Raw genomic sequence first — 13,707 nt, forward strand, 5'->3', positions numbered from 1 at the left:
GGATGCAGCACCCATGCGGATGAGATCACAGGCCCATCAAGGTATCAAAATATGTAAGAGAAAATAGTAAGTGTTCAGTCACTTAGTTGAGCCTTTCAGCGGAATACATTACGCATTGTAATTACACATCCGTATCCCTTGACATTTGGAGCATTGGATATTTATTCAGGGTTCTACTGTATTAACAGGTAGAGTGGGCCACATGTCTTTTTCAATAATGTGAGAAGAGCTACCACTTCCTTCCCTTTAGCGATATCGAATTTTCAAAGATAATAGAGTATTTTAATAGCGTAGATGATACATGGAAATATTTTACTCATTTTGACAGAGCTGAAAAAATGCAATACAAGCTGTGGCAGCCAGAAAAAAAGTCCCGAAAACATCATTGAAAACAGGAGGTCTGAACTCATCGGAACTCCATTATATGCTTGAGCAAGTTCTGGAACAATAGAAAGCTCTGCCTGATGATGTTGGCAAGTACAGCTGTGCAAGGCAGATGTTGGCCTTCCTGCCACCCACTGAAAGCAAAGAGCCAGCTTGTGCTGTGCCAGTGACTATCAAATTCCCTATTGGAGGGGTTCAGGCTAGAGAAAGAGCAACTTTGTAGTTGGGAGGGGCACATTGAGGTACCTGTGTCTTGAGACGAAGGGACTCGGAATTAAGGATCAGAGAGATAGCCGATTTGGGTCATCTCAAGGGGAGGAAAAGATAAAAGCTACTAGGAAGATGTCTAAATAGAACTGCAAATGTGAAATACACGAGGGGAATATATATATGTATACATACATACGTACATACATACATAAGTGTGTATGTATCTATATATCTATATAATCAAAAAGCACCTAAATGCTTCTGGAATGACTGATTCTAATGGCAAGATGGGAGCCATTGACTGTAGTAGAATATATCCTACTCTAATCTGCTTTGTTATAAATTTCACCAAGTTCTTGTTTGAAAGTTTGTTCTGGCTCCTCTGTAAGCTATAGGGTTAAAGTACCATTGACTGCCTCCCACCCCCACCTGCGTTGATATCTATGTGGACAACTGCTAGGAGGCTGCCAGAAATCAGGGCGGAATGTTTGCAGGACTCAATCCACCATTATTTTACCATCACTCAAATGAATGACAGAGTCTTGGGGGTAGGTTGTGTGTGTGTGTGTGTGTGTGTGTGTGTGTGTGTGTGTGTGGGTGTGTGTGTGTGTGTGCTCTGTGCTACTGTTCACTGCATCACTGAGGAAATAGGGAGAACATGATGCAGACCCATTGAAGCCAGTAACCTTGCCTCATGAAGCCCCTGTTGATATCTGTTCTATAAGAAGAAGTAGCAAATTCCCTTCCTCCCTCTCACAGGAAGGGCCACAGGTTCAGTTCTGGCTCTTTCAGGGAGGGCCAGCTAACTCCAAGCATACTTTGTAATTGTTAGGAGGTCTCTTTGCTGATTCTTGGAATGTTTGCTCAGGATCTGTTTCTCAGAATTTGTTTTTTTCCTATCCAATTGCTAGTAGCAAACATGGTTTGAGGACCACAGATTTTTAGAGCTGGGTGGAATTTTAAAGATGGTGAGAATGTAGTCGATAGAACACTAGTCTCAGAGTCAGCAGACCTGGGCTCACGTCCTGCATCTAAAACTTATTGCTATGTAACTGTGGAAACAAGACTTTCCCTCTCTGATCCTCAGTTTTCTCATCTTTCTTTGGGAAAGATTTACTACCTGTAGTAAGTGGGAAAAACTTACTACCAGAAATAGTAAATCTCACAGGGTTTTTGCAAGGCTTGAATGAAAGACTCTTTGGAAAGATTTTTGCAAGCTTTAAAGTACTATCTAACTAAGGAAACTGAGGCTCTGAGAGGTAAAGGGAGCTACTGAATGTATATAATAGAACTCAGTTCCTCTGACTCCCAATCCAGTGCCCTTTCCTCTTTCTCTCCTGCCAGAGGGGCCATCTTTCTCACTGCAGAGTTCTAAAGGGTTTGGGCCAGTGCCAGTAGGAGTAGCTAGTAAAATTTATTCCTGGGATCCACTGGTCAGAGCAAATCTTCTGTGTAGAGGGGGCCAGAGGGGCCAGTCATGGAAGCCCCACCATGCTGGGGAAAAAAGGCAAAGAGAATTGGGTCATGCTGGAAATGGAGCCAAGAGTTTGATTAGAGAAAAATGAAAATGTTGGAAGTCCTTACTTGCAAATAAGCAAGGGAAAACGAAGTGGATGAGCTCCAGTTTTCTGGTGCATAAAATTACGATGGCATACTTGGAATCGTTACAAGGTTCAAGATTTGCCAGGAGAGTCAAATGAAGAGATCATGTGTCTTCTGTTAACATTTTGCTAAGTATGTTTTAAACATATGTTGGATCACTGGATAGAGAAATGAGGGAATTTGTGTGGCTGACAGTGGGGTTTAGGAGAGCCCTGGACTGTGAGTCAGAAGACTTGAGTACTAGGCCAGTCTTTACCACCAGCGAGCTAGGAGGCCTTCAGCAAATGGCTCTCTGAGCTGGAGTGTCTTCATTTTTCAAACGAAGGGGTTGGATGCTTCAGTGACCTCTAGGGCCTTTTCCATCTCTTGCAGCCTATGGCTTGATATATGTTCACCATGTCAATCAAAATCTTGACCACCTATAATGTACTCCTATTAAATGTCATGGGGGTTTGGCCAGTGGGGACCCAGTCATCAAAGCATGCTCAGAGTGTTCTGCCTGCCTGGTGAACTGCTTCCAGACGTATACTAGAAGAGGCTTATTGTCTACTTCATGGCTTATGCAGGAAGAACCACAAGCTGTGGGCCTAGGGGTGGAGGAGGAGCCTTGGATCCCTCCTGCACGTAGTTACCGTGTGGCCTGGAACACATGTCCTGATTGGGGTTGGTTGCTTTTTTGACTCTGTTCTGCTTATTCTTCCCTCATCCTAAGTGAGTGAGCATCAGAGACAGAAGTCCCTTGTGAGCTTTGCTATCACGTGCTCCAGACTCTTCTACTTCTCCAGGATAAATATCCCCATGTAAAAGGAAGAGAAATATAGAAAAACTTTCAGGTAAAGAATCAGAGATGGGCTTTACCTCTCACAATTTTTGTAGCAGGGCTTGGCCTGAGTTGAGGATGAAAGGGACATACAAATCATTCAATTAAACCTGTACTGCTACATCTTTACATCCACTGCCATAGAAATGCTTGGGCAAATAACTTGGCATCTTCACCAAAATTTTAGCTATTAATATACAAGAAAGAAAACATAGAAAATCATGAATTTGCAGGTTCTCTCTCTCCCCCATACAGACAAATCCTAACAGGGTGATGAGGTGATAGAAAGGTCAGCTTTGCCACATGATACACCTTGAGGGTGGCACTCTTCCTGGCTTAAATGATATCTGTAGCTACATGGTTTAACATTTTCCTACAAATTTATACAAGATGTTCATATGATAATTTTTGCCTTGTTGTCTCTACTTTTACGTGACAGTGAATTTTTTTAGAAGTCACAAATGACAAAGGATTGCCTCCTGAGAGGAAATGTGGTGGAAATTCTGGGGAAATGTGTACCCCCGAAATTCTGGAGAGTTAGGTCAAAAGGAAGGTATTATATAAAATACTAAAAACATAGATTTAAAACAAGCAACATAAGTGCATTATCACTAGATAAATGATCAAAGGATATGAACAGGCATTTCTCAAAAGAAGTGCAAGCTATCAGCAATCCTATGGGGAAAAAATTCCAAACAACTTCTAATAAGAGAAATACAGATTTGAACTATTCTGAGGTTCTACTTCCAACCTTTCTGATTGGAAATGATGACAAAAAGGGAAAATGACAATTGTTGGAGGGGCTGTGGGAATACAGGCACATTGGCACATTGTTGATAGACCAAAAAAGTTGTCTATTTCTTCTGGAAAACAGTTTGGAATGGTGTCCCCCAGTGCCACTAAACAGAATGTACCCTATAATCCTGTGTTAATGTACCACAATTAAGTATATACCTCAAAGAGGTCAAATGCAGAAGAAAACAACCCACAAATGCAAAAAATACTTACAGCAATGCTTTATGTTGTAACAGTGAACTGGAAACTAAGGTGGCATCCAGCAAGTGGGGAACAAAGATGAAATCCTCTCTTTGGCATTCAGAGCCCTTTCTACTCAGTTCCTTTGCAGCCTTTTTGCATGTGCTTTCAGATCCAGTGACATTGGCCTCCTCACTGTACCTCACATGTGACACTCCATCTCCCAACTATGGACGTTTTCACTGACTGACTGCCATACCTGGAATGCTCTGCCAACTCACTCCTACCTACTGGCTTCCTGGCTTCCTTCAAGTCCCTGTTAAGATTTCATTTTCTTCAGGAAGCCTTTCCCAATCCCCCTTAATTCTAATGCCTTCTCTCTGTTGATTATTTCAAATTTATCCTGCAGATAGCTTGTTTGCTTATTGTCTTCCTCTTTAGATTATTAACTTTTGTGGGCAGGGGAGTCTTTTGACTTTCTTTGTGACCCCATTTGGCGTTTTCTTGGCAAGATACGCAGGTGATTTCCTATTTTCTTCTCCAGCTTATGTTATAGAGGAGGAAATTGAGGCAAATAAGGTTAAGTGATTTGCCCAGGGTCATACTGCTAGGAAGTGTCTAAGGTCAGATTGTAACCCATGACCTCTTGACTTCAGGCCTGTCTCTCTACCCAAGTAAAATATAGGAATGTCCAAAATGCAACAAATACAGTCACTTCCTGTGATAAAGGCTCTCTTCCCCAGCCCCCTTCCACCATTAACATTCAAATGACGGGAGAGCTATCATCTTTTGCTCTTCCCTTACACTTAAAGAGAAGTCAAGTTGTTTAAAAACACACATGTTCTTCAGGCAAGTGTCTTTTAATCTCTATGGTGAAAGTAGACAATTGTGTGGGAAATGAAGTTTTGCCCACTGAGAAATTAACTGGCATCCATAAAAATAATCCATCTGTTGAACCATCTGAGAATTTCATATCTCCAGTGAGTCCACCCTTGACTCTAAAGCCTTAGACTTAGACACAGACCTTCCTGCTAGATTTAGGAACAAGCTCTTTGTGCCTAAAAAGAGATAGATGTCATTATGTCAGGATGCTGGGCATCATCCCTGGGATGGCAAAGGCAGCAGACCCACCTCAAAGGGAAGTGTTCTGATCAGCTTATCACAGTCCAGGGAAAAGCAGCCAAGACCAGGACATCTTTCCCGGAACCGCGGTTTAATTTCTCTTCTGTTTCATTAATCTCTCACATGCTTTTCAGCTTTTGCATAAAGAAAGTTCTGGAGTGCTATTGGCTCCTTGATCTTGTAATCAGGGGAGAATGGATTTGTCCAAACCCCTTCTAAAGTGTATTTCTTGAAGTCCACACCAAAATGCATGAAAGCAGAATTTTTCCTCTTGTGGTTTGCATTAGAAAACAGGTACTCCTCTTGGGAGGCACATCCAAGACATTGATTGTGAGTGGAATGAAGAGGAATACGCTTCTTTAATCTTAATGATATGATAGCATTACAGAAGTCGGTGTTCCACATCGAGAGGTATCTATTAAAATCAGCCTGGCTAGCAGAGTTATGTCATACTCTGATGGAACCGGGGCTTCATTTCTTAGGTTGGCTATTCCCATGGTCCTCTAAAGCTGAGCTTAGCCAGGAGACTTAGGGGATTGTGGCATAGTTTCTGGTCACCAGAAACTTCCATTTGAAGGGCTCAAGGAGAAAGAGTCAAACAGAAGAACTCCTCTTTAACCCTGGAGGTAATGGGGGGCCACTGGAGTTTGAGCAGGGAGGGACATTGTTAGAATTTGCTTTAGCAGCTGCATGGTGGATGGATTAGAAGGTAGAGAACAGTGAGGCAGGGAGCTGAGGTAGGAAGCTCTTTCATAGTTAAGGTAAAGTGGTGGTGCCTTGGGAGCTGAGGTAGAGGAAGGCAGATGAGTTTCAGTAGTGGTTTGAACTGTGGGATGAGTGAGAGAAATGGAGAATGATACCTAGATGACTGGGAGAAGAATAGTGCCCTCGACAGAAAAAAATAAGGGCTTAAATGAGGTTATGGAGGAAAAGATGACTATAGACTTGCTGAGTTTAAGTTACCTATAGGTTGTTCAGACTGAAATATCGAACAGGCATTTATTTGACAATGTGAGAGGCTTTGAAAAGAACTACGGGTGTGTGTGTGCATGTACACATACACTCACAGATATATATATATATATATATATATATATATATATGTGTGTGTACATATATATGTATGTATGTATAGTTGTATATATGCAAACACATGTCATTTGCATAAACATTGTATTTAAATGGGTGGGAGCTGATGAGGTCATCCAATGAGAGAGTGTGGAAGGATCAGGCAAGAGCCTTGGGGAATGTTGAGGCCGATGGCCAGAAGAAGGGAGGAGAACCAGAAGATAGCAAACATCACAGAAACTTGGAGAAGGTGGTGACCAACACCAAGGGCCATCAATCACGAGGAGACTTGAGCAAAAGCCATGAGATTGGCCAATGAAGGAATTGTTAGCTTTGGAAAGACTAGTTTTCATTGAGTGCTGAGGTAAGAAGCCAGATTGCAAAGGATAGAGAAGACAGAGGGGAGCCAATGAGTATGGAAAGCTCTGTCTCAGATTTTGGTTGAGAAGTAGGGTAGAGATATAGGATGCTATCTCAGGGGACAGAAGGTCCTAATGTGACCTCTTATAAAGGAGAATTAGGCACATTTGTAGGTAGTAGGGAAATAGTCATTCTATTGGAAGCAGGATAATAATGGGAGCCATCTGCTGGAGGGAATACATGTAGGAAGGGATGGAATTTCGTGTACTGGTGGAGACTATGTCCAGGAGAAAGGCTATTTCTTCACCAGAGACTGGAGTAAAGGTGAAGTGAATGGAAGATCTTGGCAATGGATTATGAGGTGTAGAGAGGATAATCCAATCTCTGAGAAACATAAACACTTGTTTAGCATTTCTACTTGTCTGAACTGCCAGGGTGAGCACCAGACTCCTAGCTTCTCCTTCCCATTGAGCAGGGTCAGTTTAGGTGGCAATTAACACACCAATTGGTTGTTAAACTCACATGTCATTTGTTCCATAGAGGGATTTAAAGTCATTCAGAGATGAGGGAGAGAGAGCAGTAATAAGTGGGAGCATAAAGGGAAGTAGTACATGAGATAGAGCTTCAAGGATGACAAAGTTCCCGTGAAAACAAGATGAAGGGGTGAAACACCAGCTGTACAGGATAGCAGGAAATGGAATGGGGAGCTTGGGGAACATACTAGAAAATGACATGTTTCTCCGAATGCTGGCCATACTGAGATTCAGTCTGATCAGGTATGTGTCAGAGTAAGCTAGAGTGTGGTTGATGTTTATGTATGGCTACAATGCTGGAGGCAAGGCAGTTGAAATGTGAGACACAAAGGCAATAGATGTTTCCAGTCTCTCTAAAGAGATCACCAGACTCTCTCACACTGAGGCTGTCTGTAGGCAGCACCCAAACCTCTAGGCTTGTACAAGAGTAGCCTATAACACTCTTGTGAAGAATGTGTCATGGATTTTAAAATGAGTCAGGTGAGATCCCTTTGTTGGTCTAGTGGTACTAACCCTGAGTGCATGCTTGCCTGGATAGCTCCATTTCCTGTCTGCTTTTGTACTGTGTTCCCCTCTAATGTGTGTTCCTGGGTGCAGTCTTGTGTACTGGGCTCTGCTATAAACTGCCTGAGGCCTTAGGCCTTTGTGAACATGCAAAGGCAGAGCAGTGATGACTCTGTTGCAAGGACATTGGCAGCTGCATCCTTGACAGTACCCTCTGATCATTTTCCTCCTCTTCTTTGGTGTGCCTGGGATGGTGCAGGGCCCTGGCCATCACTATTTGCAGGATTCCAACATCAAGATGGGTTCTACTGTCTCAGACTGCTCATGATTGAATGTCTTTGTCTTTTGAGTAGCTTTGGCATCTTTCTTGCATTGTGAGCGAGGAAACATCATTCTCTGACTGCCCATATAATGGGTTTCTTTTAATAAGTAAATGCACAAATACCCATTGTTCCAGTTGAATACTGTCCTATGGGTCAAAATCATCTATGAGAAAAAGATAGAATTCATGTCTTCTCTCAAAGGAGGAAGAGCAAATCTTGAGTAGTTCTTTTCCTGATGTTGTAATGGCCAGATTTCAGATGGAAAACACACAGTTCATTCCTCAAAGAGCTCCCATCCTCATGAAGTAAACGACAGGTAAACAACTAAGTACATACAATACTATTTACAGAGTATATGGAAGGTAATCTCAAAGGGCAAGCACTAGCAGGGGATGTGGTAGAGGGAGAGGGACTAGGCAAAGCCTCCTGCAGAAGGGAGGATTTAAATTGAACCTTGAAGAAAGCCAGGGAAACTGGAAGGCAGAGCTGAATGGTGGAGGGGGGCGGGGTTCCAGGCATGGAGTGTTGTTTGCACAAATCAATGAGATGCAAGATCATAGACTGTGTAGAGGGGAGTCTGGAAAGGTAGGAAGGGGTCAGATGCGTGTGTTTAAATGTCCAAGAGAGGACTTTCTATTTGGTCTTGGGATTAAGAAGGAACCCCTGGAGTATGTGGAGGGGGATGACATGAGCAGGCTTGCACTAGAGGAGGCTAACTTTGGCAGCTAAAGAGAGAATGGCCTGGAGTTGGGGAAGCCAGACTAGCAGGTTATTGCAGGAGGCCAGGCGTGAGGTGAGGAACACCTGCCCAAGAGTGCACTTAACCCTAATTCTAACCCTAAATGTGCTCTGAGAGTAGAGATAACGGTAAATGGACAGCAGATGTTGCAAAGTTAGAAATGACAAGGCTTGGCAATGAATTGAATACACAAAGGGAGTACAAGAAAAGCATTAGGGATGACTAGATGCTTGATAATCTGGTTGACAGGAAAGATGGTGGTGTCCTCAATGGTAGTAGGGTAAGTCAGCAGAGAAAGTTTTCAGGGGAAAGATAATGAATTCTATTTGGGTCATGTTTAATTTGAGATACCTTTGGGATGTCCAGTATACAGTTGGCAATATAGGACTAGTGCTCAGGAGATATATAGATCTGAGAATGATTTGTATAGAGAAAATAATTGAACTCATGGGAGCTAATGAGATTACCAAGTGAGATAGTATAGAACTGAGAAGATCTCTAGAAGTGCAATAGTATATTAAGGGTTCTTAACTTTTTATGTGTCATGTGTCCTTCTGGCAATCTGGTGAAACCTACTGACCCTTTCCAACAATAATGCTTTAAAATGTATAAAACAAAACACATAGGATTATTAAGAAAATAAATTATATTGAAATACAGTTATCAAAAGATAACTAATTAATTAAAGATAGAGATTGGGGAACAATCTCCATAGAGATAATTGAACACATGAGAATTAATGAGATCATCAAGGAAGAAAGTATAGAGGGAAATGAGGAGTAGGCTCAGGACAGAGGTTAGAGGATACTCATGTTTAGTAGGTGTGACCTGGATGAAGATCCAGTAGAGTAGACTGGAGTGATCAGAGAGGTAGAAGGAGAACCAGGAAAGAAAAGTGGCATCCAAACCTGGAGAGAAGAGAATGTCTAGGAGAAGAGCATGGTCAAGTGTCAAAGGTTGCAGTAAGCTTTAGTTGAGATCACATAGCATGAATTTGTAGCGGATCCAGTCAGCATGGTTTCTTGCCTTTGGCTCCTTTGGATAGTATGTAAAAAGTAATGAAAGGGGGTAGATGCTAAGATTTTGGTAAGGTGTAATTGATGAGAACACAGAAGGGCAAGAGATCTGAAGGTCAATTGGAACTTGTTTATTAAGGCATCAAAGTGGAGACAGAGTAGGGATTATGACTTGGGAAAGAACTGAGGCATGGAAGGATTGGAAGTCTTGGTGATGACAAAGAACAGGGTTGGGGAAATAAGACAGGAGAATTTGGAGTGCTGTAATCAAATAAAGATTTCAGAGTCCATTAACATGGAAATGGAATACTTGTGAGTGAAAGATCAGGATAGGACCATTTCCAAGTGTAGTTGAAGTAGAGCAAAGGAGGAGGTCATGGGAATTAAGTAGACTGAGAAACTGGGAAGTTAGGGTGGGGAGGGAATATTGATATGTTGAAGAATGTGTCTTTTCACAGCTCTATGGAGTTTAATTGCAATAGAAATTGAAAGTTATTTTGGTTTGAGGAAGCAGAATTCCACTGTGGAAAGGAAATCTTTGCTTCTTCATGACCTCTTGGCTATTTAGGGGCAGGGGTTTGGAGAGTGAGTCAGACTGTCTTGCCCAGTTTGTAGGTGCAATAGGCATTCCTGAGCCCAATTCCACTCACCATTGGTTTGGTACTTTTGACTGACCTGGACAAGTTTGCTCCTCCTTAGGCAGCCAGTGGTCCCAATACCCTTGGAGATCTCACCATTTTGATGATGGATTTGGTGCCTCAGCCTCCCTGGTAGCTGAGATTATAGCCCCTCCTGGCTGTTCTGTTGAGAAAAAGATCAACTCTGTGGTAGGTGAAAGTGTCAATGTGATCCTTTCTGGACTTGAATGACAGTTGGAAATTTGTCCAATTGGGTTACTTTTTTTTAAGAATTTTTTTTTGAAAATGTTTGTGAGCTTTTTGAGTGCAAGACGTACCCTGGAGTACTTCTTGTAAGGCTCTAATAAAGGGTCCCCTGCACAGGAGATGCTCAATCAGCATTGCTGATTGAAGGACAATAAATTGACTTTTGCTCATCTGGGGGATACTCCAGCAGGCCACATAGAGAAATAAAAGTGGGATTATGTTTAGCTTTGGATTTGTTGTTGTCTATTAGTCTTCCTTCTAGAAGAACAGTGATTCTTAGAGATCCGTAGATAGATTACAGGGAGTCTGGGAACATGGATGAGAAAAAATTCTATTTTTATTTTGATATAGTTGTTTTTCTTGGTAATTGTGTGTGTATGTAATTTTATGCCTTTTGAAACATTCAGAGAAGAGATTCAGAGGCTTCACTAGAGTGCCTTGATGGAAAAAAGATGAAGAACCTTTGTTCTGGACAATGAGTTGGATCTCATTTGTAAATTTCATAACCAGAGGACTTTGGTTTGAATTCCCATTCTGCTACTTTCTCTCTGCATGACATTGGATAAGTCATTTAACTTCTCTTGACCTCAGTTTCCTCATCTGTAAAATGAGGGGCTTGGACTAATAAGGTCTTTTCTATAAGGTTCTTCTAAATCTATCATCCCACAATCTTTTGAAATACTACAGTGAGATAAAGGAGAAAGAGGACTGGAAAAAGGCCAGAGATAACCTTAGAGAGCTTTACATTAAGTGGCAGAAGCAATGAGTAGAGATGACACTTGCTATTTTTGAGGTGATGGGGAAGAGGCATATGGGAAGATAGCTTTTTTTAAAAAATTTAAATTTATTTATTTAAGTTTTCAACATTCATTTCCACAAAATTTTGGGTTCCAAATTTTCTCCTCATTTCTCCCCTCCTCCCACCCCAAAACACCGAACATTCTAATTGCTCCTATCACCAATCTGCCCTCCCTTCTAACATCCCTTCCTTCCCTTGTCCACATCTTCTCTTTTCTCCTGTAGGGCAAGATAACTTTCTATACCCCATTACCTGTATTTCTTATTTCCTAGTTGCAAGAACAATACTCAACAGTTGTTTCTAAAACTTTGAGTTCCAACTTCTCTTCCTTCCTCCCTCCCCACCCATCCGCACTAAGAAGGCAAGCAATTCAATATAGGCTTTATCTGTGCAGTTTTGCAAATGACTTCCATAATAGTCATGTTGTGTAAGACTAACTATATTTCCCTCCATTCTATCCTGCCTCCCATTGCTTCTATTCTCTCTTTTGATCCTGTCCCTCCCCAAGAGTGTTGACTTCAAATTGCTCCCTCCTCCCACTGCCCTCCCTCCCACCCTGCTGATCCCCTTATGCCCCACTTTCCTGTATTGGAAGATAGGTTTTCATGCCAAAATGAGTGTGCATTTTATTCCTTCCTTTAGTCGAATGTGATGAGAGTAAGTGTCATGTTTTTTCTCTCATCTCCCCTCTTTTTCCCTCCACTGAAAAGTCTTTCACTTGCCTCTTTTATGAGAGATAATTTGCCCCATTCCATTTCTCCCTTTCTCCTGCCAATATATTTCTCTCTCACTGCTTAATTTCATTTTTCTAAGATATGATGCCATTCTATTCAATTCACCCTGTGCTCTCTGTCTCTCTCTGTCTCTATCTCTTTCTCTGTCTTTCTGTCTCTCTGTCTCTCTGTCTCTCTGTCTCTCTGTCTCTCTCTCTCTCTCTCTCTCTCTCTCTCTCTCTCTGTGTGTGTGTGTGTGTGTAATCCCACCAACTACCCAGATACTGGAAAAAGTTTCAAGAGTTACAAATATTGTCTTTCCATGTAGGAATGTAAACAGTTCAACTTTAGTAAGTCCCTTATGACTTCTCTTTGCTGTTCACCTTTCCATGCTTCTCTTGATTCTTGTGTTTGAAGGTCAAATTTTCTTTTCAGCTCTGGTCTTTTCATCAAGAATGCTTGAAAGTCCTCTATTTCATTGAAAGACCAATTTTTCCCCTGAAGTATTATACTCAGTTTTGCTGGGTAGGTGATTCTTGGTTTTAGTCCTAGTTCCTTTGACTTCTGGAATATAATATTCCACGTCCTTTTATCCCTTAATGTAGAAGCTGCTAGATCTTGTGTTATCCTGATTGTATTTCCATAATACTTGAATTGTTTCTTCCTAACTGCTTGCAATATTTTCTCCTTGACCTGGGAACTCTGGAATTTGGCCACAATGTTCCTAGGAGTTTCTCTTTTAGGATCTCTTTCAAGAGGTGATCAGTGGATTCTTTCAATATTTATTTTGCCCTCTAGTTCTAGAATCTCAGGGCAGTTTTCCTTGATAATTTCATGAAAGATGATGTCTAGGCTCTTTTTTTTGATCAAGGCTTTCAAGTAGTCCCATAATTTTTAAATTATCTCTCCTGGATCTATTCTCCAGGTCAGTTGTTTTTCCAATGAGATATTTCACGTTATCTTCCATTTTTTCATTCTTGTGGTTTTGTTTTGTGATTTCTTGGTTTCTCATAAAGTCATTAGCCTCCATCTGTTCCATTCTAATTTTGAAAGAACTATTTTCTTCAGGGAGCTTTTGAACCTCCTTTTCCATTTGGCTAATTCAGCTTTTTAAAGCATTCTTCTCCTCATTGGCTTTTTGAACCTCTTTTTCCAATTGAGTTAGCCTAATTTTCAAGGTGTTATTTTCTTCAGCATTTTTTTGGCTCTCCTTTAGCAAGGTGTTGACCTGCTTTTCATGCTTTTCTTGCATCTCTCTCATTTCTCTTCCCAATTTTTCCTCCACCTCTCTTACTTGATTTTCAAAATCCTTTTTGAGCTCTTCCATGGCCTGAGCCCATTGAATATTTATTTTGGATATTTGGGATACAGAAGCCTTGACTTTTATGTCTTTCCCTGATGGTAAGCATTGTTCTTCCTTATCTGAAAGGATGGGAAGAGATATCTATTCACCAAGAAAGTAACCTTCTATGGTCTTGTTTTTTCCCCTTTTTTTGGTCATTTTCCCAACCAGTTACTTGACTTTTGTGTCCTTTGTCAAGAGTAGGGTATACTCTGGGAATCTGTAAGATCTCAGTTCCTCCAAAGTGGCACAATCAAGTGTGTATACTGGGCTGGGAGCAGGTAGAGATTTTTGTGCCCAGAATCTTAGCAGT

Source organism: Notamacropus eugenii, chromosome X (assembly GCF_028372415.1).
Source record: "Notamacropus eugenii isolate mMacEug1 chromosome X, mMacEug1.pri_v2, whole genome shotgun sequence".
NCBI lineage: Eukaryota > Metazoa > Chordata > Mammalia > Diprotodontia > Macropodidae > Notamacropus > Notamacropus eugenii.